General features: G+C 46.2%; 1 protein-coding gene across 2 annotated transcripts in view; it reads left to right on the forward strand.

Moving 5' to 3' along the window:
* Il1r1 (interleukin 1 receptor type 1) overlaps positions 1 to 26,588 on the forward strand; it is a 64,311-nt gene that overhangs the window by 19,520 nt on the left and 18,203 nt on the right. Inside the window, exons 1-2 of one of the 2 annotated variants that reach the window (XM_005359986.1) lie at positions 10,666 to 10,923; positions 21,332 to 21,407. The gene's annotated coding sequence lies outside the window, so the exon portion shown is untranslated. Of the gene's footprint in view, positions 1 to 10,665; positions 10,924 to 21,331; positions 21,408 to 26,588 lie in introns of those variants that run through there. The other variant, XM_013351084.1, reaches the window with a different exon arrangement.

Below are 26,588 nucleotides of genomic sequence, written 5' to 3' on the forward strand. Positions count from 1 at the left end.
GTAACCAGTGTACTCTTCCCAGGCCCTGGCAATACAGTGGCTTTCTTGCTAGGCTGCATGCATGCGTGTGACTGTTCCTAAAAGCTTTAGAAGCTGTTTTTGCATTGATGTAATTGTTCTTAGGAGCTGTGCACCCCTCAGGAGGTCTATTCTAGTATCGGTCTTAGACTTTGATTGACAACCTAGACTTCAGGATATTTCTTTTTCGCCTGCACACTGTCATGCCCAGGGGCCCTCTTAGTCAGGCCTGAGAAGCACCTTGTTCCATTTTCCAAAACTCTGAAGAGCTCTTGACTAAGTTTGCTCCCACCCATTTCAAAGGCATCCAGGTCAGGTGAGAAGCCTAACATTAACCCTTAAGTATTCGTGAACACACAGAGTGAGAGGAAAAGATGGAGGAAGGACCGTAAGTGGTCAGAGAAAAGAACTGAGATGGAGAAAAAGAAAATATTAAAAAGAAAACACTGGGAATGAGAAACACTGAAACCAGGCACAGGGCCTTTAAATGAACAGAATTAAGCAGTCCAACCATCCAGTCAACCAGTGTGGAATATGCTTTCAGGTTTTATTTAATATAATACTAATAGAATGGATGAAAAGACCCAAACTCTACCCTCATGGGACTTATGGTCTAGCAGGGAAAGGAATTAGGTAGCTAGGTCATGTGAAGTAGTGATATGTGCTGGTAAGCATTCATAAGGACTTCGGTAATACAGTCTGTGTCTGTACGCAAGCACGTTCATGCTCATACATATGTGTAACTTTTAACAACAGCAGACATCTAATATTTTGGGATATGTGTTTGGCAACAAGCAAGGGGGATTTCTTCAGCAGTAGTGATTTGGACATTAACAATGTAGGAGGAACAAGAAAGACATATTGCTCTTGTTAAGACAGGAAGTGATTCAAGTTTGGCTAAAACTTTTTAACAATGAAAAACCAGGGAATAAGAGAACCACTTTGGCCCAGCCATAACTAAATGTCTAAGTTTGCATAAAGAATGTTGTGAAATCTCTTGTTACAGGCTGACCTTTGCTTCTTAATCTTGTATTAATCTTGAAGAGAATTCAGGTTTCAGTTCCTATTGGCTTTCGTCTTTATATTATGGCCCAAGCTCATGGCCCTTATCTCACAGAGGTGGAGTTATTCTCACCTATCAGTTATGATTAGTTCAGATGTGAGTGTTTATGGACAAAGGCCCTGCTTTTGAAATGTGGTTTGGGTTGATGTCTGGCAAATGAGGAATTCATCGGTTGTGGTGACTGGCTTCTAGCCTTCCAGCTAGCAACACTGGCCACTTCTTTCCCCCACCAGAAAACTCCCTGTTCCAAAAAGACATCACACTCTGAGTTCATACCCAAGAAAGTCCCAGCAATAGTGACTTATTTGCATAGACCTTATTCAGGAAAAACTCTTTCAGGGACACTAAGACCCTGCAGTCTTCTCAGTAAGTCTCTCACATAAGTGGGCAGATAAGATTGTTTCTATTTCCTAAAGTCAAAAAGCCCGAGCCAGTACAACTTCTGTAAGGCCTATAAAAACACTGTAAGGAAGATCAAGAGCGTCTCTGCTACCTGGTGTACACCTGACAATGTCAACTCTTTCACGAGTTAACTTTCGTAGTCCTTACAGCAATCCAGGAAGGCTGCGAAATTTGCCACCACGCTTGCCATCATTTCTTAGTGATGGAGATGCGTTCTGAGAAGTATGTCCTTAGAAAGTTTTTGTCATCGGTGAACAACATAGACTAAGCAACTGAGACGGCTATCATGCCGCTATGTCCTACGATTTCATGGAACTATCTTTGTATGCATGGTCTGCCAGGAACTGAAATGCCATTAAGTACCACACGATTGCTACATGACTTTATCGCCTATCTCTGAGATACAAGAGACATTAACCGACTTGATTCCTGGCCACAGCTAGTCCTAGTAGAACTGGGATGTGAGTGGGGTATCATCTGAGGCTGTTGGGCTCCATTGTCTATGCCAGTAACCGCCATGCTATGCTTCCTCTGGATCTAGAAAGCATTCCCCCATACCCTCAAATCTTAACGCATTTCTCCTGTGCAGTGATCAACAGCGGGCCAGTAAAATGCAGCAGTGTGGATGGGAGGCATCAACTTTAGACAGTGAGTTGAAACCTCATTCCCCGAGTCTATTCACCTTGTAATCCTTGGACAAGTTCCTGCTCCCATTTGGGACACCAGTTGCTGTTGATAAAGCCTTGGTCGTAATGCTGCTGTCCTATGACAGTGCCTCCCGTGTGGTTAGACACACATGCTTGGCTCTTATACATCCTCTTCCTACATATGCAATTGATTACTGGGCATGGACCAGATGGATGCGTAAGAAAGCTGTTCCGGTTTGGACATGAACATTTCCCCATAGGCACATGAGTCCGGAGATCAGCTGATGGTGATGATGTATTAGAAGGTTGGGGGAACCTTTGAGACTGAAGCCTATCTTCGGAGAGAGAGTCACCTATCCTCAGGGTAGGCCTTGAGGATGGCATCTGCTTCTGGTTGGGTCATGAGTGCTCTGCCTCCTACTTAGCACCGTATTAGAAGTCCCCTTCTGCCACCATAAATCAAGTCACATCAGCCACCTTGCCTTCCCCACCATGGTGGACTATTTCCTCTGAAACTGTGATCCCAAATAAATCTGCGTTCCCCTCCGCGCACACAAGTGCTTCTGTGTGGTGTTTGGTCCCAGCAGTGAGGAAAGTAACTCGCACAAAAGGCGTGTCAAGTAAAGTGCAGATGACGGAGTGACTCCGTGTACCTTTTAGGAGGGAATTGAGCAGGGGACTTTTTCTACCCAATGATAGCAAAACCTCAGTGAAATGGTGACACCACGTCTCTATGGGAGAGGCTTGTTAAGGATGGTGTTCTTCAAGATATTATTCCAAAGCCACAGGGACAAGTGGGGCAGTTGGTTCCCAGGGAGATTCCCTCCGCATTTCTTTGTTCTTTGTCCTTTTCCTCAGAAATTCCTTCGAGATCTCCCCAGTGACCTCTTTTCAGAGACGTTAACAAATTTTTGTCTGAGGCACTTTACACTCTTAAAATTATTGGCAATGCTAAAAGCCTTCTGTCTGCATGATTAATTCTACTTATGTTAACTGTATCAAACACTAAAACTATGCAATTTTAAAAGCAAATTTTGTGGACCATTAAAAACATCAATAAACCAACTGCCCATTAATGTAAGTAACATGGTATCTCCTACAAAATAATTGTGAATTTAAAACAAATTGAAAATAAGAATAGTAGCATTGCTTTACAATATATACCTTGTTCTGGAAAATTCTTGCATGTTTAGCTTAACACAAGAGAACAAAAAATTTAAAAATATGCACCTGTATTTTATCTTTATATGCCATATAGCTTGCGGGAAATTCTACTGAATGCCATGAGAGAGCGTGTATGTAAAAAGTCTTCTTTGAACTACTAAGAAAGTACTTGTGACCTTCAGGACCCTCTGAGTGGCTCTTGGGACCTTGTGAGAATCACTAAAATATATAATTTTCTCTTTGCTAATGTAAAATTGATTTTTAGTCAATATCTGATAATTGTAAATACTAAAGGGTAAGAATGCAACCTGTCTCTCACCTCAGGCCTTCATCATTTCTTCTGGAAATGTTCACAGTTCTCTCGGCTAGCTCTTTTGGATTGTACAATTAGTTATCATCCACCATAGTTACTGCCACATGCTAGAGATTATTAGAACCCATTCTTCTTAACCTGTTTTCTTATACTCATTAAACAACATTTCTGCACCGCTCTCCTCCCCACCCTTCCGTACACATTCTGCTCTCTACTAATAGGAAATCAAGTATTCCTATCTAAGCAAGACCCTACGGTGTTTGCCTTTCTGTTCTTGCTGTTTTCACTTTACAGTGCCCTTTAGTTCCACGCAAGATGCGGTAATGGCAGGACTTCCTTCTTTCTAGGGCTGAATAGGATCTCATTGCGTATAAAATTTTCTTTATCTGCTCCTCTGTCGCGGGACACATGGACTGATTTCCTATCATGTTCTGACATTTGGTGATTTAGCCCCTCTAAGCTTCTTCCTTTGTCATCGGCTTCCAAATGGCAATTGTTAATAACTCGTCTTTCAAAATTCTTGGATTTGTCAGATCAAAAGAGTAGATTAGAGTCTGTTCCCATCTTTTCTCTCCTTCTTCTTCTGTTTTTTTACAGTCTTTCTTTCTTTTCGATCTCAGCTGGCAATCTTGGGAGACTTTCCTCCCTGGCCTGGGCCTCACAACTTGTCTCTCTGCCTCTTGGATTCAAAAGTAGCCAGGATGTTTGTTTGTCTGTGGCATGCACAGTTAACTTCTTTCCTCAAAAATCTTGGTCTTGGCCAGAATCAATCAATTCTGCATTATGATTTATGTTTTATGAAGAGTTCAAGTTCCCTTTTCAAATATTTTGCCAGGGGTAAAGAATCCAGTCAGTTTCACTGATGAACTTAGAAGTTGTTGGCATGTCTCTACTTCCAGTCAGGATTGAGTAAGAGAGCCTGGAGCAACTTTCTTACCAGAAACAACCAAGTAACAAGAGAGAGCACGTGAAGCCAGGGTTCTAAGATACTAGATGTCAGTGGTGAAGGTCCATCATCCTAGGAGTCAAGAAACAACTGAGTGAGCCCTTGACCGTTTCTGTTTACCAACATGAGTCATAGTACAGGGAAAGAAACTTAGTCAGAGCTCAGCAAACTTCTGAATTGATGAGAGGGACCTTAGGAGGCTGTGGTGGAACAGATGAGGAGAATAGGCATCTTAGAGACCATCAGAGTCCTGTGTAGGGACTCAGCAGAGCACTGACCCATACCCACACGAGGAAGCTATCCCATCCAGGAAAAGAACATTTGATGAAACAGTACACAAGCCCAGGAACAACCATCATTGCTGCAAGATGACAATAAAATGTCTGGATTCAAAGGCATTTTTATAGAGGACTCAGAAGCAGCAAGCAATGGGGAAACTGTCTTAGACCGAATGTTGCTTGCTATGTTCCCACCTAATTTCTGAAAAGCAAGACCCCAAAGAAACAATATTCAAGAAATCAACTGTATCCTGAAGACAAAAGAATTCCAAGTCCAGAACATTCATGATGTTGGGCATCCACCTAAAAATGTCCAGATATGCAAACCAGAGAGAAAAATCGATAAGAGACAGTCAAAGATCAATACAAATGTTGTAAGTAGAGTGCATGAGCATTAAAGTTAACTATAACTGTATTACATGTTCTCTAAGAGATAAGCAGAGTAATCCAAGGTATGAAATGTATTTATTCTGACCCATCCCACACAGAAAACTACAGTCCCAAACAGTTCTACCAGGCCCTTAAAGAAGACACAACATCAGTTCTATTTGAACTCTTATAGAAAACTGAAGAGGAGTCAATAATTTTCAATTTGTAAAGTCTTCCCAACTCTCCAAGGCTATTTCCTGTACATCAAAACTAGAGAATATGATACAGAAATGCTTAGGGAATATGATATGGAAACACTATTGGTCAGTATTTCTCATGAATGAAGACATACAATTTTTAAGACATACAAATTCTAAACAGAATACTAGTAAAAAAAATCCAGCACTCTTTAAAAAGATAAATACATAATGATTAATTATCTTCAAAAACAAGACTGGCTCAGTCCTGGAAAACTGATGTATGTAATCCACCACAGAAACAAAACTGAAAAATGGATGCCATAGAACAGGTTAACAAAATACAACTTGTATTCCTGATGTGGAAAGTCCTTCTGTATATGTGTTGCTTTTATTGGATAATGAATAAAGCTGTCTCAGCCAAAGGCTTACCAGAGTACAACCAGGAGGGAAATATGAACAGAGATATACAGAAAGAGTAGGTGGAGTCAAAGAGAGACACCATGTAGCTGCTGAAGGAGACAGATGCCACAACCTTGCGGTGATATACAGATTAATAGAAATTGGTTAGTTTAAGATATATGTGCTAGCTAGGAATATGCTTAAGCTATTGGCCTCAGAAGTCATTTCCACTTCCTTCCTTCTATTGGCTGAGTAACTCACTAAAGTCAATCCAGATTCAAGGGAAGGTAAGTAAATATCACATTTACATATTCAGTGGGGAGCAATTCAGTATGGCTCCTCAAGGCTAAAGAGTTGTGTTTAACTGACTGCAATGATCAAATTAAAGAAAGACCACTTAGAGAAATTACATTTTAGTTGTGTTTAGACAATATCAGCAAATTGAAAGACCCCAACGTGGAAGTGTAGGCTCAACAGATGCCTATAGAGAAAAGGAACATAGACATAACTTGAAGACTGTTTATAGGAACAAAGATGGGCCATTTGGGATCTCACTTTCACAGTAAGTCTGGAGTCCAGGGAGAGAGTCAGTTAAGGCGGTGCTGTGTCTATCTGGCAAATGCAAGGGCTAAGTTCAACCCTCAGAACCCAAGTGAGAAATGTCATGCGTGGGGTACTGGCACACGTGTACTATCCACCCTGGGGAGTCAGAGACAGAAAAGCAGAGCTTGAGAAATGACACTCGAGGTTGCCCTCTGACCCTAACATGCATGCACACAATGTACAGAAACCATCTCTCCTCATATTTGCACACATGGACATATACACCTGCATTCAGGGTGGGGTGGGGGAAGCACCCTCTTATTGTCTGGCATGTGACTGAGTCCAACGGCTTCAATAGGTGTTTTCTAGGCAACAGGGAGAATCATGGGAAACAGCCTACTGGGCCACGAAATTTCGGTTATTGGTGCTTTGAGTTTCTCAGGTTTGAGCAATCATGGAACAGACGCATGTTGAGAGAAGCGGGGGTGGGGGAGGAGAGGGTAAAGAAGAAAAGGGCAGGGAGAGGAAGGTGACAGGAAGCTGGGAGGAGAGCGCCCTCCGCCTATCAGGTTCTGTTAGGGGCATCAGTATGTGGACGTGCGTCTCTGTTGATATATGACACCCGCCAGGCCCCAAAGCTCTTTCAGTTTTTTTGCCTTCATTGAGCAAGATCCAACTGCAACGAAGCTTTCTTCTACTTGTGAAGGAAGTTAAAAAGAAACGGCTCATTGTCCCGATGTCTGCTACGCAGTCACATCGGCTTTCATCCAGTTTGCCTGCGGCTTTCTGCTTGGTAAAGGGCTGAAAGAAAAAAAATCACAGTGTGTTGACTAGAAAGACAATCTCAGGAGTCCATGAAAAATGCTTAAGAGAAGCAGAGGTGGGGGGCATTGAACTGCTTCAGACTGAGATGGTTCAGGGCTGAGGCACGGGTTCAGAAGTACCTGTTTGGATGTTGGTCGATGGAAAATGTGTGACGGGAGCAGGAAGACTGGGCTTCGGCTGTTCAAGGACATCTGGGACAGCGGTTTCGGGTCTGGGTTGTGGTTCTGTGAGAGGTTCCTGGAAGTTCCACAAGCAGCAAAAATAGGTGTAGCAAGTTAAGCTCCACAGAGGCCCTGCCTGTCAAAACACCATGGCCTATAAACGCATGTGCATTTCTCTATATGTTTCTTACGAATTCTCATTCTTTATGGTGATGGAAAAAAATTACTGCTTCAGAGCTGTTTCGCGTTTACTGATTCAAGACCCAGAGTCCTTGCCAGTAACAACACAGTCTTCATAATTCTTCCTCTCATGGTGTTCTAACTGGAAGTCTTTGGGGGTAGTGAAGGAGATTAAGGGTTGCTTGATCTCCAGGGAGGGTTTCTGACCCACAAGTCAGCCTGTGTTTTCTGCAAACTGTAACCGAGCCCATGATTATCCTTCCAGCCTCATTTTCTGTATGTTTTTTTTTGTTTTTTTTTTTTTTTTAAATCCAACAGGTTTTGGCTCTTCAGGCCTGGCCCCTTAGGAAGGTCTGGAGACTCGTGGATGCTTTACTGAACCCCGGGGTATAATAGAATGCACTCTTTGACTCACGCCATGTTGGACACCACACTTGATTATGACGCTTGATGAACCCTAGGGCTGTCAACAGTGTGCGAAAGCAGAGCTCGTGGCGTGTCTCATGCTGACACACATGAGCACGCTCAAGGACTGAGAGGGATGACGCGAAAGTGGCTGTCAGTGTTTACACAGATCTCCGCTGAAGGGTTGAGTAAAGTGGCCACACTTGAACTGTCTGGAGAAAGGGAGTCCAAGGAGGTCAAAGGTCCGAGGGAGAGTATCCCACATGTCTGAGGGAGGAGGTGACACCAAGGTCTTGGGCAAAACCTTTGAGACCATAAAGTGGAGAGTGGAGCTGTGTGAACCCGTCACTTGGCGTGTGCATTTGAGAGCTGCGCCTTCGTGGAGAGGCCTGTGTGTCTCCAGGACATGTAGGGCACAGGTAGGGGGAATGGGTCGCTACACAAAAAGGAGAAATTTCTGTGGTACACGCCCTGCTACTCGGGAGGTTGAGGAGGGTGGCTCTCGAGTCCACTCAGGATTTCAAGGTCACCCTAGATAACACAGTGAGACCATCCCAAGTGCAAATGAAGTTTGAATTTCATCTCTACATTAGCACACAAATCAACTTTACCACTTGTAAATTGCTTTAAGATCTTTCAGTATATTAATGCATAAACATTAAGGCAAGTTTATGCTTACCAACATAAAGCTTTTATATTGCTGGCTTATATATTTGTTTTGTGTGTGACAGTCAGGATAAAACCCAGGGCCTGTCACATGCTAGGCCAGTGCTCCACCACCAAGTGACATCCCCAGTCTACCGTTTCGAGTTAGACACACCTATTTTTAGCATCCGTTAAACAACCACTTATGATAGGACTACCACGTGACCCTCCTGAACTGCTGCTGGATCCGGCCCTTGAAGAGTCTAAGTCAGCATGCAGATACTGACATGAATACCTATCTTTGATGCTGAGCTATTCACCACAATCAAATCATGATTCGGTCTGGGACCTTTTTAATAGATAAATGGATAAAGAAAGTGCATATACAGAAAATTAAGTATTATTCAGATATAAATAATTAAATGCAGTCAGGATGAAATCAGACATTTCTTAGGGAAAATGCATGGAATTGCTGATAATCGTGTTAAGCAATCTAAACCAGACTAAACAAGATAAACATCATGTTTCCTCTCATAAATGAGATATGAAAAAGAAATAAAGGACATGCCCATAGAAGGGAGACTATAAGATACTGGGGGCAGACATGATCAAACTGTTATGTATGTGTGAATTGTCACGTTTAACCTATAATTACTGTGCGTCGTTAAAATGTAATAAAAAAAAAGAAATGGGGGTGGAGACTACCACGGGACACATCTGTTGAAACAGCCTTGAGGTGAAAAACTCGGTTTGCCTGCGTCACGATGGGGGCTGCGCAATGGAGTCAGTCACCTGGAAGTTGTAAAAAATTACTGACACCAGTAGCCTTCAGTCATTGCGCCATGCCATTTCTGACCACGGGAGGGGCCAAATCTGGTTACAGTTGTGAATGTGACCAAGGCTGTCAGAACCACCTCTGTGGAATACTGACCCAAGGGACAGTCACTGACTTTCCACAGTACCATGTCACTGGCAGACCGGAGCCCGCTTCTCTCAGAAAAGGGAACAGGTCAAACCTCCGGAAACAGATAAATGAGAAATTCCGAGGCCACAGGGAGCGTCTGTGATAAACTGTTGCTGCTTTGTTCCTTTACGGTGTCTCCCGTTTCAGAACTGCCCCCAGGTGACTTCAACCTAGAGTTTCAAAAGCTGCTTAAGGGAGTAGGCAGGGAACCCAGGGCCTGTCCAGCCCGGAAGACTGGCAGGAAATGGCCCTGTGCTCTAGAAGGAGAAATCAATCAATCATTGTTTATTTGCTGTTGCATTGCAGGGTGGCCCATTATGACCAGGAAAGAAGCAATTAGTCGTACGACCTTGGCTATTTTTGATTTTTTTTTTCTTCTGGGCGTGAATTTTCCTTTGCCTAATTTAGTACTAGAATTAACAGGGTTATGGTAAGACAAGTCAAAGTGTTGTTCAGTTTGGTGTATAGCGGTGATGCAGCAAAGTATGAAGTCTTTGCAGTACCACGGCTATGCCGGCGCTCACTCAATCTCTACCCCTCCACAAAATCCCACTGCACGCCTCTAGAACAAGGAGGAAATCGAGGTATCACAAACTTAGTGACTTGGCCAAATTCTCAAAGCCAGATGGAAGCACCCAGCGCCAGGCTTCAGAATTTGTGCTGGGCACAGAACTGTTTGTCTCGGGATCTCCCGCTCAGATCCTATTTAGGTGGTCCAAGCTGGTTGCTACGTAGAGGTCAGTTCCAACTAATTTTGTTAAGAACACCGAGGCTGTTCAGAGGAGCCAAGTGGTTTGGGAACCGGAGTCATTCTTTCCCGGACTCGGGACAGGGACGCAAGGGCTCTAGGAAGCCCGGCAGGGATACAAAGATCCTTGATCGCTCGGCAGGGACGCGGAGAACATTGGGTGGAATGTCCCGGAGTGGAAGTAGGGGAGATGTAGGAGACTCTGGGATGCTTGGCTAGGGTGTTGAGACTTGGTGATGCCTGTCAGGGATGTGAACGCCCAACCTCTCCGGCTCCCAGGGCGGGGCATGGGCACCAGACCAGCTCGTTTGCGCCTGCGACTTAACAGGGCCGGCCAGCAGTCTCCGCCCGCAGCACGCCCCCGCGGGCCGGGCTAGGAGTGGGAGCAGCGAGCAGCGTGTCGCTCTGGCGGACACAGCTCGTGCCCCTCGCCCGGGAGCAGCCTGGGAGCGCGCGGCTCTGATTAAGAGGGGCGGGAAACCAGCGGGTGCCCGCCTGCCCCCAAGAGTGGCAGGAATGTGACCCATGAGTGCCGGCGCCGGAGCACCCCTCGCGCGGCTCCTAGGGCTCCGGTTGCTCTCTGTCTGGGCGGATTTGGCTCGGAGCTGCTAGATTCCCTGCTCATCCCCACTGGGGCACTCGGGGAAGCCCAGGTAGGAGAAAACTGGAGAGTTGGGGAGATGGGGTGGCCAGGCAAATGTCCTTCTTAAGTTAGTCGGTCAGCGTTGTCTGTGGATGAAGGATAAAGGAGATTGCAGTTCAGTCTTTTTGTGTGTGTGTGTGGGGGGGAGGAGACAGAGACAGAGAGAAAAAGAGAGAAAAATCACATTCAGGAGTAAAGGTCATTTAAATAATTTAAATTGCCAAACTTCAGGTTTGTTCCAGGTACACTAGTCTCCCTGTGTAAATTGCTCCCAGGCATTGAGATCTGGCCAAGTATATCTAACTTGTAACTAACTAACAAACCCTCTTAGAGGTGTGTGTATGTGTGTGAAGTTGGGACCGGAGCCCCCTGCCCCTGGCATCCAACTCAGCCTCCCTGGCCTGGGAGTTGCTTCGGTCTGGACTCCAAATTCCAGCATGCCAGCTCCTGACCCCTCTCTGGGGGAGTCAGGACCACTCCCACGGGGGATTTAAGTGTGCTGCCAGAGGAGAAAGGCATGGTTTGGTTTCCGGGTCTGCGTGGGCTCCCTGCTGTCCTGTCTCCTCCCCACCCTGCCCTCTGCCACCCGACAGCGTCATTCTTAATAAAACGATGGACATTTTGATTTGGTTTGATTTGACCTAATTGGATTCCTTGCGCCACTGGAGCTGCCCTTTTCTTATTATTTTTACTTAACATAGTGGGCTTAGAAAAGAGGTCTTAATTAGACAAGAGGTGAATTCCATAATCCACGTGGTGGGATGAGTCCTCTCTCCAGACAGGTTGATCATGGGGAATGTAGATCATTGTTTACAAACATGTCCAATGCCTAACAGTTTATTAGGGCCCCACCCCCTTACTGCCCTTCATCCTCCCAGCAGTCCTGTGGGTGAGCCGCCAGGATCACGTCGTTTTATAGCAGAAACTTGGGTGGAGGCTGTTTTGTTTAAGGACTGGTGCCCTTGGGTCTTCAAACCCCTGTGTCTAAAGTTCTGGGGCGGGAGGGGAGTGAGAGAGGCTGCCCAGGAAGACAGGGGGGGACTCCTCTTTCTACCAAGGTTAGCTCTTTGCACTGTTTGGGATGTTCACCAGATGGGCATATCCTGTAATTTTTGGCCCTGAAAAACAGAATCTAATCAGCTGGGCTACTCAAGCCACTATAAAGAGGAGCCGAAGTCCATCTGTCATTGGAACGGGTGCCTGAGTCACTCTGGCTTGGTGCCAGTCTTCCTGGGAGGTGGATACACCAGATGGAACCCCATGGCTGTGAGCTACAGGAATCAGCCTGGTGCTGGGGACAAGTGCTACCTTTCCTCCCTCTTTCCAAGCAGCTGCTGCTATCTCTCTCTTCTTTGATTCCTTCTAGTTTCTTGTTCTTCCATACATTGTATTCTAGTTAATATTATACATCCACATCCTCAACTAACTCCCAATCTAGGTGGAAACATGATGTCCACTGAGATGGGGGAAGGTACCTGGAATCTGACTTACTTTTAGTCTGAGCTGTCTACCATTCTGGTGCACATAAGTACTTACTCGTAGGCTCACTGTTGGGTGGCCAGTGTGCAGTTCAATAAAGGACATTTGCTCTAAATTCTTGCACAGCCTTGGCAAGGAAGGAGCAGACTTCCCATTTCTCATAGGCTTTGCTGATATAATATATCACAGTGATATAATAAGCATGATGCTCCCGAGGCTCGTCACATCTTCTGGTAAATCCTGTCCTGGGTGAGACACTGCTTAATATTACTTTTACTCATTCATCAAACAAATAATTATTGGAGGGTACTAATATGCCAGGCACTGGGGGAAGTCCCAGGGAGAATAAAGTAAGTAAGATAAATGGCCATCACTGTCTCCTCACATACATGGGCTCTCTTGGCAAGTTAGAAAATACTGGAAGGCTCCTTTTTCCCCCCTTCTAAGACAGTAGTTTAAAATTCGCCACTTTGCAAAGAGTATGGGCCTGATTAGCCTGTAGGACAGTGAGCATCACTGATAGAGAGGGTACAGAGACAGCGGTCGTACATAGAGCCCAGTGACCCTCCAAGGACTAGCAAGGGTGCTAAGATATACTCGTGGGCCAGCTATGCAAGAGAACCAGGGTAGATGGTAAAACCTGCCGATGGGAGGTGCCATCAGGGAGTGTCTGTTCACCTGCACGGAGATTCTGTAGTGGGAACACCTTGTTAAGGAGCTGGGTAAAGCTGGACCATTGCAGTGAGACAGCCATGGCCTAGGGTCTGGCAGAGGGAAGAGCACAGGCCGTCAGTGTCTTGCTCTGTATGATGGATCTGTAGTGAACCTGCCACTTCAAAGGAGAGAAGTTGTCGGGAGCCCTGACTCATGGGCCATGACCTGCCCCACAATGCTACCCACGTGTCATTAAAAGCCGGCCTTTGGTTTGCATTCGCCTCTCCGTGTGGTTATGAAGTGGTTAGTGCTGGAGCAGAAGGATCTGCAGTGTTAGCAACTTCACTCGCCTCTGCTTGCCTGCTGGGGCCTCCGGAAGTGCCAGATTCCTAGCCACACCTAGTACATGAGAGTGGGCAGAGGGGCCCTGCCAGAGAGAGTTGTCACCAGGTGTTGAAAGCACCTGAGGATCTTCCAAGTCCCTGGTCACTCACTGCCTTTGAGATTCTACGCTGTCTCCTCCTTGTGCGTGTCCATTGAGACATTTTTCTATCTCACCCATCTGGGAAAGGATTTAGAAGATATCACTAATTAAAAAGAGAACGAGAGCGCATCAGACATGGAGCCCACGATGGCTAGAAATGTCTAAAATGACCCGGGAAGCCACAGCTGTTAGTGTCTTCAAGATAAATGTGTAATATTTGCGGGGAATGAAAGGATTCTTGGTGTAAAGTTGGGTTGAAACGTTTATCTGGTTCTCACTTAAAGGGATAGGAAGGCAAGCTTAAAGCCTCTCGAAGTTACCCATTCCACACGTGAGGGTTGGCAACCCCAGTGCAGCTTGGCGCTGAGCTGACAGGAAGGGTCTAGAGAGCCCAGCTCTGCTCATCTGGCCTCCTCATGGTCACCTGAAAGCACAACCATGACTCCTAGCGGGAGAGAAGGGAAAAGTCCTGCTGTCACTTTCAGTCACCCCTTCTTACCTCATCCGTGACCCGGCACTTCAGTGCCCAATTACTTTGAAAATGTCTGTTTGCAGTGCAAGATGATATCATAAAATTTAGCTGACGGCAGTTTTCAAAACAGTGATATAATGTCTAGATGGAAAGAAGAATTAAAAGCAGTTTGTAATAAACTTATACATTTCAGTATGCTGATGCTTGGGGTGTAGTTGGTAGTTTTTTGTCTCTTGGCTCTTTGGGGACCTGCCCCTCCGCTCCTAAGTAAATACACATGGAGATTTAGTATCACTTATAAACGCCTGGCCTTAGCATGGCTTATTCCTAGCCAGCTTTTCTTGAATTCTCCTGTCTACCTTTTGCCTCTGGGCTTTTATCTTTATCCTATATACCTTTCTTTACTTCTTACTCTGCAGCTTGCTGTGCAGCTGGGTGACTGGCCCCTGGAGTCCTCCTCCTTCTCTTGCTCCTGTATCTCCTCTCTCAGATTCCTCCTTCTACTTATTCTCTCTGCCTACCAGCCCTGCCTATCCTTTCTCCTGGCTCACTACTGGCCCTTCAGCTCTTTATTAGACCGATCAGGTGTTTTCGACAGGCAAAGCAACACAGTTTTGTTAAGCTTTTGTTGTTAAGTTTATGTTAAGTGAATGCAACATAAAAGAATGCAACATATCTTTGCATCATTAAGCGAATATTCCACAGCATAAACACATGTAGCACATCTTAAAATAATATCCCGCAACATTGGGGTAAAACTATGCAGCACTGGGCTGGAGAGATGGCTCAGAGGTTAAGAGCACTGACTGCTCTTCCAGAGGTCCTGAGTTCAATTCCCAGCAACCACATGGTGGCTTACAACCATCTGTACTGACATCTGGTGCCCTCCTCTGGTGTGCAGGCATACATCGAGGCAGAATGTTGTGTACATAATAAATGAATAAATCTAAAAAAAAAAAACAAAAACAAAAAAAAACACCTATGCAGCACTTTGTATAAGTTGACCACAGAATAAATAGCGTGGGGGCAAACTCAAGTCTTTAGAGGAACAGGTGAGCGGGTGGCCACATGAACCCTTTTAGCAGGTTCTCAACTCTTAGTGTAGTCAGAGGCGAGTCCTCTCAACTGTTACACCAGTCATTAACATTCCCAAGCCTTTCAGTATGTACGGAAATGGTGCCAACTCCGCATTTTCTATAAATGTGGGATGCAGTCAGGGTTAAGCCGAAAACACCAAGTACATTGTCTGTTGCTGTATCTGGGGGGCACCTGGTGGTCATGAAGGACCAGGGTCAAGTCTTCATGAACTGTCGTCGCCTTGCACTGTTCCAGACTCTTGCACTAGTATTTGATAGTCATCCAAGGTGTCCCCTGCCACATCCTGCGTGTCTCCAGGGACTTGACCTGACCGGATGAGGCGATGGAGAAAGGACAGACACATACAGAGAGAAAAGCTGGGCAAGGGTGGACTGAGCTCTCTGATAATGGAGACGCCCCCATTGCCTTGGAAGTGCAGAGTGTTTATTATATATAGTTGAACCAAGGAGTGGAGTTATTGTATAGAGCTAGACATGGAACAGAGTTTATTGTATATGGATAAACAAGGAAGTGGGGTTATTATCTATAACTGAGCAAGGAAGCAGCTTCCATTGGTCTTGGTAGGATGGGTATCTGAAGGGGAGCAGTCTTCAGGCTGTAAACACCCAGAGGGGAGAAAGCTATGGTGGACATTTTCTGCACACAATGTCAACATTCACTCTTTTGGGCCCAGGAGGGAAGGCCTTGCTTTCCTGTGGACCTCAGACATGGGCATCCTTGGCATAGCTGTGCCAATGTCAACCACACCCATGCACTCAGGACTTCACTGGCTCCCCGTGTTTCCTTCAGTATAGCTCCTGGAATGCTCTCCCAGGGGTCCTGCTGTGCTGAGAACCGCTGCCTTCTCTGTCTGACTGGGTCGTGACTAAGGCACCTGTGAGGGTGTGGAGCCTGGCATGGCCCATGTACGAGCAGAGAAACTGTAGGAGTTGATAGTACAGAAGCTGACCATCTAGGATGCATTTAGCATAAACGGTCAGGATCACGTGTAAAGGTGGCAATGGACGTCAGAATAATGGGCGTCATGTACGTGGGGGTGAGGGCTGAGGAGCACAAAGGACTTTGGTGGTTGATAAAAGTGGGAAATAAAGGATGTGTTTCTAGTATCTACAGTTGTTCCAGCTTGTGGAACTGAGCACCTAAGGCATCCGTGTTAGCTCACTATAACAGTATATAAGAGAAAATAATGAAAATTCTGAGGGAGAATGCTGCACCTTTGGGCTGTCTGTAAATCCTCAACTATGAGCCAGAGTTAGTCTCCCCTCGCCCCCCACTGGCCTAGTCTTGAGTGTTTTTTCTTGTGGCCGTATCCATGTCTCTGTCCCACTTTCCCCTTTTGTCCTTAAACCCATGTGCCTTAGTTGAAATGGGCCATCTGGTGGCTTTGAGCTCTGCACAGCTGAGTATTGACGTTTCTTCCCAGCACGTGAAACCTGTTTGGCCATTTTTACCTTATCTTCATCTTTAAGCATTTCTCTTCTGCGATGAGAAAGATGATATTTCCTCTGTGATTAGGAAGACATTCCCTCCCCCTCTTGGTGTGGGTAAAGAAGCCAAATCCATTTACTGTGATTGAAAACTGCAGTCTTGATGTTCTTTGGGGCTTCTAAGAAGTGAATCTCTTTGGCTGCTTCTCATGTGGAAGGCTTGTTTGTAGTTTTGTAAAGTTAATTTCTCCAGTGGTTCCCACAGTTAGAATGTCTGTCTGTGACCCCTTGTTACTAATCTCTGAAGAGTGGGACCATCGAGAGCACACCACGGAGGTCCCCAGGTGCCTCTGAGATTATCCCCACCCTCTTCTTTCTCAGCCTGAGTCTGGGCACTCCTACACAGATGGACTTTTGAGAAGTTAGTGGGAGGTGCTCTATCTTGTCCTGAGCCTGTGGGCCTCAGTGCTTCCATTTCTTACAAGTGGGAAAGTCCGAGATGATAAGGGAATATTTACTTAAGATAGCACTGCTTAAACTTTCAACACAAAGACTGAACTGGAGAAATCAAAATTGAATGCCCAATCCGGCCCTACGGAGTGGCTTATCTTATGGGATGTTTCTCTGATGCCTCCTGATTTTTCCTTGGGAGATCTTGGAGGCCTCTTTCCTTTCCACTCAGTGCACACCCACCTCTGCTTCAGTATAAAACTGACACCCCCCCCCCAACTTAGATCTCCTTGGGTAAAATGACAAGCCCAGTAGGATAGACTTGGGTCCTTTGCGTGGCTGTAGAGTTTCTTGGAAAGGTACCCATTCTGGTTTCAGAATCAAGGGCTCCTGTGAGTATAGAATTGGAGTTTCTGTAGTTGTATAGTTTGTGGCTTTGTGCATGTCTTTTAGCCTTCTTCACCATACTGACCTTTTAGGTCTGGAGGTCAGCAGCTATTGAGAATCTGGTTGAATACTTATAACAAAATGTCATCCTGTGGGCGTAGTTCAAAACTAAAACCCATTGTTCACCAGGTTTTTAGTAGATACAGAGGCATTGACACTCCATAAACTGGGAAGCATGCTTAAACTCTTGCTTTTCCTCAATTACGACCAAGTTAAGGGGAGCTGAGTTGTCTAAGTATGTTTCTGTATATGAAATCTACAGATACAGTCCCATGTCAGGTGTAAGAGGTTACAAATGTGTTACTACAGCTGTCACTGTATGAGGCATTTCTGGTAATGGTAGGCATGTAGGGAGGAAGGCAGAAATGGGGAGCATGTGTGTGCGTGCGTGTGTGTGTGTGTGTGTGTGCGCGTGCGTGCACGTGCGCTGTGGTTTGAGTGTAGTCATTGGAGCTCACAGGTGAGAAATATAATCGCGAGTGCAACCGTGTGAGGTAAGGCTCATTAGGAAACAATTAGTTCTTGAAGGCCCTGTGCTCATGAATGGATTGGTGCCAGTGCCGGGGAAGTGAGTTCATTATGGCAGGAGTGGGGTTGTCATAAAAGTGAGTGTAGCCCTCCCTTGCTTGCTCACTCTTGCCCTTTCTTGCCCTTCCCTGTTTTGCCTTCTGCTATGGGTGATGTAGCACAAATTCTGGCTCCATGGTCCCAAATTCCAGAACTATGAGCCGAATAATCTTCCGTTTGTTTTAAGTCGCTTGGGGTCAGACATCTTGTCACAGTAGTCAAAAAACAAACAAACAAACAAACAAAACAAAAAACATACAAATAACACAGAGAGAGACTAAAATGGTTAAGATTTCCTTCATAAATTTCAGATCTGGAGGTTGGCTCCGTCAGGTCCCTAGAAGAAGCAAGAACTTATTCTTGCTTTATACTCATGCTCCTGGGTTTCTATTGAGGTTTGACTTCCTTAGAATTTCCTCTAGAATTCTCCCAAAGTCCAGTGATTTGTACAGATCTGCTGTGCAACTCACCAGCCACGTCCCTTGTCATAGTGAAGAGTCTAGAAAGCCAAAGGGGTAGGCCCACTAGAGACCTGACCATCACACTTGCCTCTTGATCATGCTTCAGGTTCTAGAGAACCCTGGAATTCTTTCCCCAACTGTCTGGACTCCAAATCCATGGCTGCCATAGGCTGTCCTGAGTTGCCTAGGGGGACGCCACTGTCAATATGCCTGTCTTGGGGGTCCCGGGGCAGCGTTGTATAGAAGGGAATGTACCCACATGTATAAACTAGGGGGTCAAATTGTGCATATGTTCAGAGCCCCTCATAATGTGGAAAGAGCTGGCTGGAGAGAGGATTTGGGAGTAACTAGATACAGTAGGAACCACTGTTACGCCTGCTCCGGGCAGATCTCACTACAGGGCCGGTACAGCCTGTTTTTGCACACTGAGTCCCAGGACACACTTCCTCCAGCAGCAGTTAGGAGTTTCCTCTGCTGTTGACCCACACAATGCATGGCCTCAATACATGTGACAGAGCCTGTGCCTAGCTAGCTTCTGTCCTGGAAGGCGAGATTCACAGGGTGGGGGAATTCCTCAGGAAGAGGAGGAGAATTCAAGTTCGTGGGAAATTTCTCATTCATAAGAAAGTATCTATTAAATTCAGTGTGGCCACTTACAGGAAAATGCCCTTTTTAGGCCTGCACTTGCCTTGCGGAACATGCCAGGGCCCACAGCTGCCACTTTTCTTGTGCCTGCTTTGGACAAAGGAGATCTTGTAGAATGAGAGAAAGCCCCTTTCCCTTCTGACCGCTGGGATGAGGGACGGCACACTCCCACGTGTTGCTAGCTCATCTGTCCTTCACCGCTCTTGTCCTGACAGCTCGCCTTCTTGGAAAAGGGCTTTTGCTGGGAATTGGTATTGGTCATACTGATTCTTGTACTTATTTTCTATTTTTCATAATTTAGTTCACATTTCTGCTTCAGGGTCTGAGTCCGGCACTGTGTTTTAAGGCCGCATCTGTTGCTGCCACAGAATACTGGACCCGGGATCATCTGTAAACAATAGTTTATGTAGGTTAAAGGGCCAGGTGGCGGCGTCTGCTGGGGGCCCCGTGATGCCTCCTGGCATGGCAGATACGGGCAAAGACAAGTGGGTGCTTGTGGAGGAGACTGAGTAAGAGACAGACTGCTTCTGTCACAGCCTGCTCATGGAGACGTCAAAGATGGCGTCTCCTCCTCCGTCCTCTCTGCTAATAGCTACCATACACCTGGCATGAGGAAGCTGTGAAGGATGGGGCCCTCCTCACAAGAATATGGGGAGACGGTCTGTCCTGTCCTGCTTTCTCCCATCTCGAGTAGAGAAGTGTCATTGCTGGGGCACTAGCTGGGCTGCCTCAGCTCTCCGGGCACCTGTGTGTTGTGCCATGGAGAGGCTGTGTGACCGGTACCTGACTGTGGAGGGGGGGGTAATCTTTGAGGGCCCAAGGTCAGTTTCTGATGAGAATCAGTTCAAAGCTGTTTAAGCCCCTTGGCTGCTGCTGAGGAGAACTGAAGAGAAGCATGGGGGGAGGGGGGCAGAATGGTACACATCCTTAGGGCCAGTGCCAAGATAGCAGCTGTGAAGGAAGAGCAGGTTGACATCATCCCCAGAGTCAAGATAGATGGGGTGATGTGAGCTAGAGACGGAAGGGTCCCTTGCCTGGAGAAATAAGGGGAGCCATGCTGATTTAAGTGTCTTTTAGCAGTAATGCTATCTTGATTGCAGTGCTGACGTTTCAGTCATGGGGAGGAAGTAGAGAGAGCGAGTGTGTGTGTGTGTGTGTGTGTGTGTGTGTGTGTGTGTGTGTGTGAAGAAGGCACAGGCGTACAGAGGAAGGTGAGGAGTGGAACAGGTCAGAGTGAATGGTTAAGCATCTTTGCAGAAGGTCCCTAGATTTACCCAGTTGTCCATCTTTCCCTGCCTCCTTCTTCTGCTTTGACGAGCCTCCCGGTGATACTTTCTCCATGTGCCCCCTTCTTCCCCTCCCGATGATACTTTCTCTGTGGTTCCCATCAGCTATCGTCATTTTTGAGGCTATCAGGGATTAGGGCGCAGAGGCCTCTGGCTGGAACAGAGAGACCTTGAGTGTGCTCTTTGATTTCGTGCCGTAACAGGGACCCACGATAAGGTGCCACCGTGGCTCTGACCGCTGAACGTGGGGCCGTGTTCCATCATCTCCCAAGGCGTGACTAATAGTTTGGGATGTCGTGTATTTTAGTCTATGCAAATGTTTAGCATCAATCTGGTCGGTCTGTGCCAGTGGCGGACTTTAAAAGGTCCCACTAGGTTTTTATAGGTGTAAGGAAATGACTCAGAGGTGAAAAAAAAAATAAGACTCCAAAATACTAGAGGAAACTGCAGAGTTGAGTAATGAACGGTGTGGTACTAGAAAGGCAATCGCAAATAGCTTTGGGGGAATTATTTTAAATTCTGTAATATGGTGGGTAGGCATATGAATGTGATTGGTTTAAGGGAAAAATACATTTTTTTTTTTATAAAGCTATTGCACCTGCTCTTAAAAAAGACTTTTTCCATGTTTTTTTTTTCCTCCAGGCATGTGGCAAGTCTTTTAGCCCTGTTTTCCATCAGTACTGAGGGATTTTTTTTTCTTTATCAATTTCTGAGTCCCTCTGTCTGGTAGAATGCACGGTGCATACATTTAACCCTTTGTGTGTCTAGCTCCGTATTCCAGACTCCTTTGACTTGCTTTCCTAAAAGTATTCTGTCCTAGCGGGCCTCGGAACACAGACTTTTTGACTTTTTCATGAGGAACCTTTAGACTTGTCTTGGCTTGTGGGTGACTCTGGGGCCCTTTGCACTTACCTGTCTATTCAATATACCTATGTTCCTCTTCTCTAGGTAGACACGCCCCTTAAAGATGCTCACTTCCTCCTGAGGAGCAGGACCACTCATATAGGAAGCAGCCTTCTTCAAGGTAACAACAGGCTGGGTCGCCGCAGGATCCGTTTGTCTTTTCTTCTAAGCAATGGAAGCCTCTGCCCTCAGCTGTAGGCAGTCTTGGGACAGCTCCCCCGTATGCAAAAAATGTTTGCCGGCACATTTTTCTTGGGGGGACAGTGTGTGTCTTTATCAGATAAATCCTTATTTTTGTTTTTATATGGCTGCACAGCATTTGAACACAGGGAGGCGGTAAGGAAGGTACTGAAGGACACAGTGTTTGGCGGAATAAGACGAGGACCATGGGATTTCACACATGTGCGGAAGGAAGTTCAAACAGTTGATGGCAGAGAAGAAAAGACAGGGCAGTGGATGCTGGAGGCTGGGGAGGGGTGAAGGGAGGCCTAAAGGGAGGTGCTGTCAGGTTTCTGAGGGAGTCAGTGGCCCTAGGTCCTTCTGCCCTCCAGCCATGTTGTCATTGCTGACTTTCTTCCTCAGCCATCCCATTGAAGTGAGTTCCCAGGGCGGGTGGGTGGTCGGGGAGCAGAGCCCTCTCAGAATGTTCGGGGCTTCTTTCATCCCACCCTCAAATCTCAAATCTCAGTTGGAAAGAACACCTCTGGCCTCCTCCCCGGGGGCCCAGGGCTGGTTGGTGCAGGAAGCCTATTCCAGTCCAGTCAGAGCAGTCCCTGTCTCAACCCCGCCCACCTACCTGTGACGTCATCCTCCTCGCACCCCTCCCCAGGGAATTTGGCCACTAGCTACTCTCAGCCTCTCTTCCCTGCCCACTCCCCTTGCTGCTCATCTGGGCCTCCAAGAAGTCTGTTCTCCACATTGTTCTTCTTGTCTCCAACTTATTTTACACACCGTGGTTAAAGCATCTGTAGAAAAATCAAAACCTACCCAAACCCCACTCCTTTGTGTAAAATCTTTAAGAGTCTTTCCACCATCTGCAAATGAAAGGCCAGCCCCTCAGTGCGCCCCTTGTTGTAGCCACCGGCAGCCCCACCTTTCCTGAGGCATTTCTTGGCACCTGTCTTCAGAGTTATGTTCCAGAATGGAGACATTTCTTAATATCCTCCTTCCCGCCCACAGGCAAGTTGGGGCCCCATCCTCCCTCACCCTTGTGTGGGGGGGTGGGTCTCATCTTGCAGGTACACACATGATCTGCTGGGATGAATAGGGATGCACTCACTTCCCCTGCGGCCCCCCAACTCCACGAGCTCATCTGTGGGCCGTTATCCCCGTTTCTATGTCCAGAACGAAGTGTGGACATGGGCTTCCGTAAACAATTGTTCAGCAGGGCAGTGGGTAGAAAAGGCGTCAATGGACACCGAAGATCTATCAGAACTTGTCATCGCAGTGTGGGTGCTGGGAGAATGGCAGAGGGGACCTTGGCTACCCATGGTTTCCATGTGGCAGCTCCTTTCATCCTCATCAAGGCCCTCAGTGACAGATACCGTTATCAGCTCTGATGGTCACATAGGGCACTGACCACAGGAGTTGGGCTTATCCAGCATGCCACCTCTGTGGGGAAGCTTGACTTGGACAGTCTTTCAACTGCTGGCCCTGGAGTGTGTCTAGTGTAGGTCATCTCTGTCTTGGGGCTTACATGGCTGTTGGTGGATGTCAGGGGTCAGTGCTGATTTGGGGTGGTGTCTGTTTGTTTGTTTGGTGTTTTGTTTTGCCCGTTTGTTTTAGAGGTCATTCAGCTTGACCTCAGACTCATGACTCTCCTGCTTAGCTTGCCCCGGGGGTGGGATTATGGGTAGGGAACACCATATCCAGCTTTTGTTGGTTTTTCCTGGGAGCACAGTTGGCGCCATGTCAGGTGCTGGTTTATAGTCTCCCTTTGTTGGTATCCAATCCAGTTTGGTGTGGAACCTCCACCCCTAGGTCCTGCTGACAAATAAGGACTCAGACAAGCTACTGCTGGGGGCAAAGGATTTTCCTACATCCTGCTTCGGTTTTTATTTTTCCCTAGAGCAGGGTAGGGGCAGATGGAAAACTTATCCTCCTGTCCCTCTGCCACTTAATAAATAAATCACTGGGGAAGAAACTGGTCTTAGGTCATTGGCCCTGGACTTGAAATAGTTAAGGATCATTCATCTGCAGTTAACCTAGAATTCCAACTTGCGAGCCCCACACACTATAAAAAGGCAGCCTGGCATATTTTTCTTTTTCTGCCTAATAATCAAACAAGCCCGAACTCGTCCCTGAGTGAACTGGCAACCAGCAGCGTCCACTTGATTTATTTATGAATACGCTTGTTGACCCTAAGATGACTGAGTCAAGAGCCAGAACTCGGTACCGGGGAGCCGGTCAACCCTTTCTTTCCTAAGACTTGACACACACTTCCATATGCTCCCAGGAGGAGGGAAGAAGCCGGGCCACAAGCTTCAAGGCCTCCTCTCTTATGTCATCATCTGAGCCTAGTGTAGAGTAGATAAAGCAATAGCACTGTTCACCGAAATTGTGGTAGATGACCAGTTTTCATGGTGGAGGATCAGAGTTACAGGATGCATCAGGAATGTTGGCTTACTGCTCTAGGGTAGATCTCAAAGCTTAAGCCGGGCCCAAGAATCAACATCCTAATGCTGGGGTTACAGTCCCAAGAACAGAATGGTGTGTCTGCTAGGTTCAGCTAAAACCTGTCCCCCATCAGTCTTTGTTTAACAAGTGTGTCATAATGTTTGTATACTTTCTAATATAATTCCTCACGTAGAACATTTTCCAGTTAATCTTTAAGTCCTTCAGATGGCTAGTCTCCAGGAGTGTCATCTTAGTTAAAGGACTTTGTGTTTCACCCTTACTTACAGCCACAGGTAAGAATATAGACACTTAGTGTCTCGTATAATTAAGGGCAGGTTTTTGTTGCTGTTGTTGTTGTTTTGTTTTCCCAGCCAAGACTTTCATAGTGTGTTCTGGACACTGCTCAGTGTTGCATTGAGGAATCAGCTGTTTATTTTGCTCATTCTTTTCTCATTCATTCCTTGAGACTTTATTAAGGACGTCTGGGTTTCAAGTACAGTGTTCTATGCTTTGGGGACAGAGATAAGCGAGCCATGTTCCTGCCTTCAGGAGGCTCCCCATCCTAGGTTAAGTGGAAGATTATATTCAGGGCATAGCAGGCATGCAGGTTGCTGGGAAGGCCCAGAGAAGCCAAGTAGGAGCTCTGTGATGCCCCTCACCCTAGGGTGTGGAGATCTGATGGAGTAAGAGTGAGTGAGTTAAAGGGTAGAGGAAGCAGTTAAGTATAAGGCTAAGAGGCTGGGGTGCATGGGGAAGGCTGCTGTGGGGGTAATCTGGGGGGGGGGACGTGTCATGGAGCTAAAAGAGCTGGCAACTGAGTAGCCCTATGCTTGGGATTCTTCTCCATGGACCGGGAGCCTAAGGGAGTTATTGAGTAGTTGATTGGATTCAAAAATATAAAACCACGGAGAGAGAGAAAAATAAGGAGCCTGGTGTTAAAGTGAAACCAGGCAGGGGCTTGAGTATGACAGGAGTTATGGGTAAACTGGGGTGTTGTGATGAAGAACACCAACTGTCATATCTGGGGAGAGAGTGTCCTGGGGGCAGCTGCTTCAGGATCACAGACCTCAGGTCCCTTTTAAGGGCATGCCCAGTAGGTTCAGATCCCTGTATGGCTGTCAGCTAGGCGGGAAGTTCCAGTAGAGGGTACATTGGTGAGGCAAGGACACTTGCTGTATTATTGGGGTTCTCAGGGGCCCCCGAGTGAATTTGTAGAAGAGCTCAATGGAGTCACGAGGCTGGAGCTTAACTGAATCTCATCATGAGGCACCTGTTGAGGAGAACGAAATGAGCAGAACAGGGGGACTATGGTGCATGTTTATTTCCTTCGGGACTTGAGAGGTAGCAGGCAAAACTGTGAGTCTGGTGTTTTTCTTTTTATTAATTTGATATTTGTTTTAGGGACTTTGTTTTGTATATGAGGTGTCGGGCATGCCCTGAGGTAGGCTAAGCAAATATTTGCTCTGGTTACACTTCCTGCCGTACAGATGGACAAAGGGCCACACAATTAAAATAGCCAAGGTATGAAATCAGCCTAGGTGTCTGTCAACATGGGGAACACACATGTGCTACATATACACAATGGAGCATCATTCAATCATGAGAAAGAACCAAGTTACATAATTTGCAAGAAAGATGGATGGAACAGGAGAAGGTCGTACTATCAGAAAGAAAGGCAAATGTGTTTTAATTTCATATGTAAAAACCTAGCAAAAACCCATATATGACATGGCAGGAGAAGGTGGGGGTTGAGGGGTAGATGGCATTGGAAGGAGATAGGTGAGCGTAATAAAGGCTGCAAGGATCAACGTACATCATACACTTGATGAAAATATCTTGAAACTCAACACTTCATAAAGTCAATACATAACAATAAGAATTTTAAAAGGGGTGTAAGTCCTCAGGACCTCAGTTTAATATGGATGCTATCCCCAATACTAACCGCTCTCGATGGTCCTGCAGGTGAGGCCTTCGGAGCCACTTACAGAAACAGTGGTGCTTTTTTTTCTCTGTGAAAAAATTCATACACATTTAACATAGACCTCTGGAAAGTATAAAAATCCCCAGCAAAGGGGAAATCCACCTAAACCACAAGAATAAATGCAGCTCTAATACATTGATATGATTTAGTTTAGTCATTTTTGGATACAACCCTATGTGTTGTGTTATACAGGTAATTGATACGGGGTTTTTCAATGAAGGCATGTCTTGGGTGTGGGAAACACCTTCGGGATGGAGACAACTGTACAAAGGTAGAGGGAGCTACTTTGGATTTAGTGAGTCCACTTACCTCTATCCCCACGGGAGACTGGATCCACAAGAGCTGTGGACACTGAAGTGCATAGATGCTCAAACCCCATCTGCATCCACGCGTTACTGTATCTCATGAGAGTGAAGTGCATAGATGCTCAAACCCCATCTGCATCCATGCCTGCACTTTCTGTATCTCATGAGAGGTCAGTTTCATGTCCACAGTTGTTCTCCTGTGTTCTAGGGACTGACAGCCTCCCAAAAGTCGTGCATCTTCAGCACAGAAGCACAGCCTTTCAAGTTACGTAACATGGCAGTTGGTTGGATCTGTAGACGTAGCTCCCATGGGTGTAGAGATCTGGCTGTCGTCTATGTTGGTTGTAAGATGTATTCTGAGGGGATTCAAGTGGAATCGAAGATGAAAATGTATTTTAAA

The sequence above is a fragment of the Microtus ochrogaster genome, linkage group LG2 (genome assembly GCF_000317375.1).
Source record: "Microtus ochrogaster isolate Prairie Vole_2 linkage group LG2, MicOch1.0, whole genome shotgun sequence".
Lineage (NCBI taxonomy): Eukaryota > Metazoa > Chordata > Mammalia > Rodentia > Cricetidae > Microtus > Microtus ochrogaster.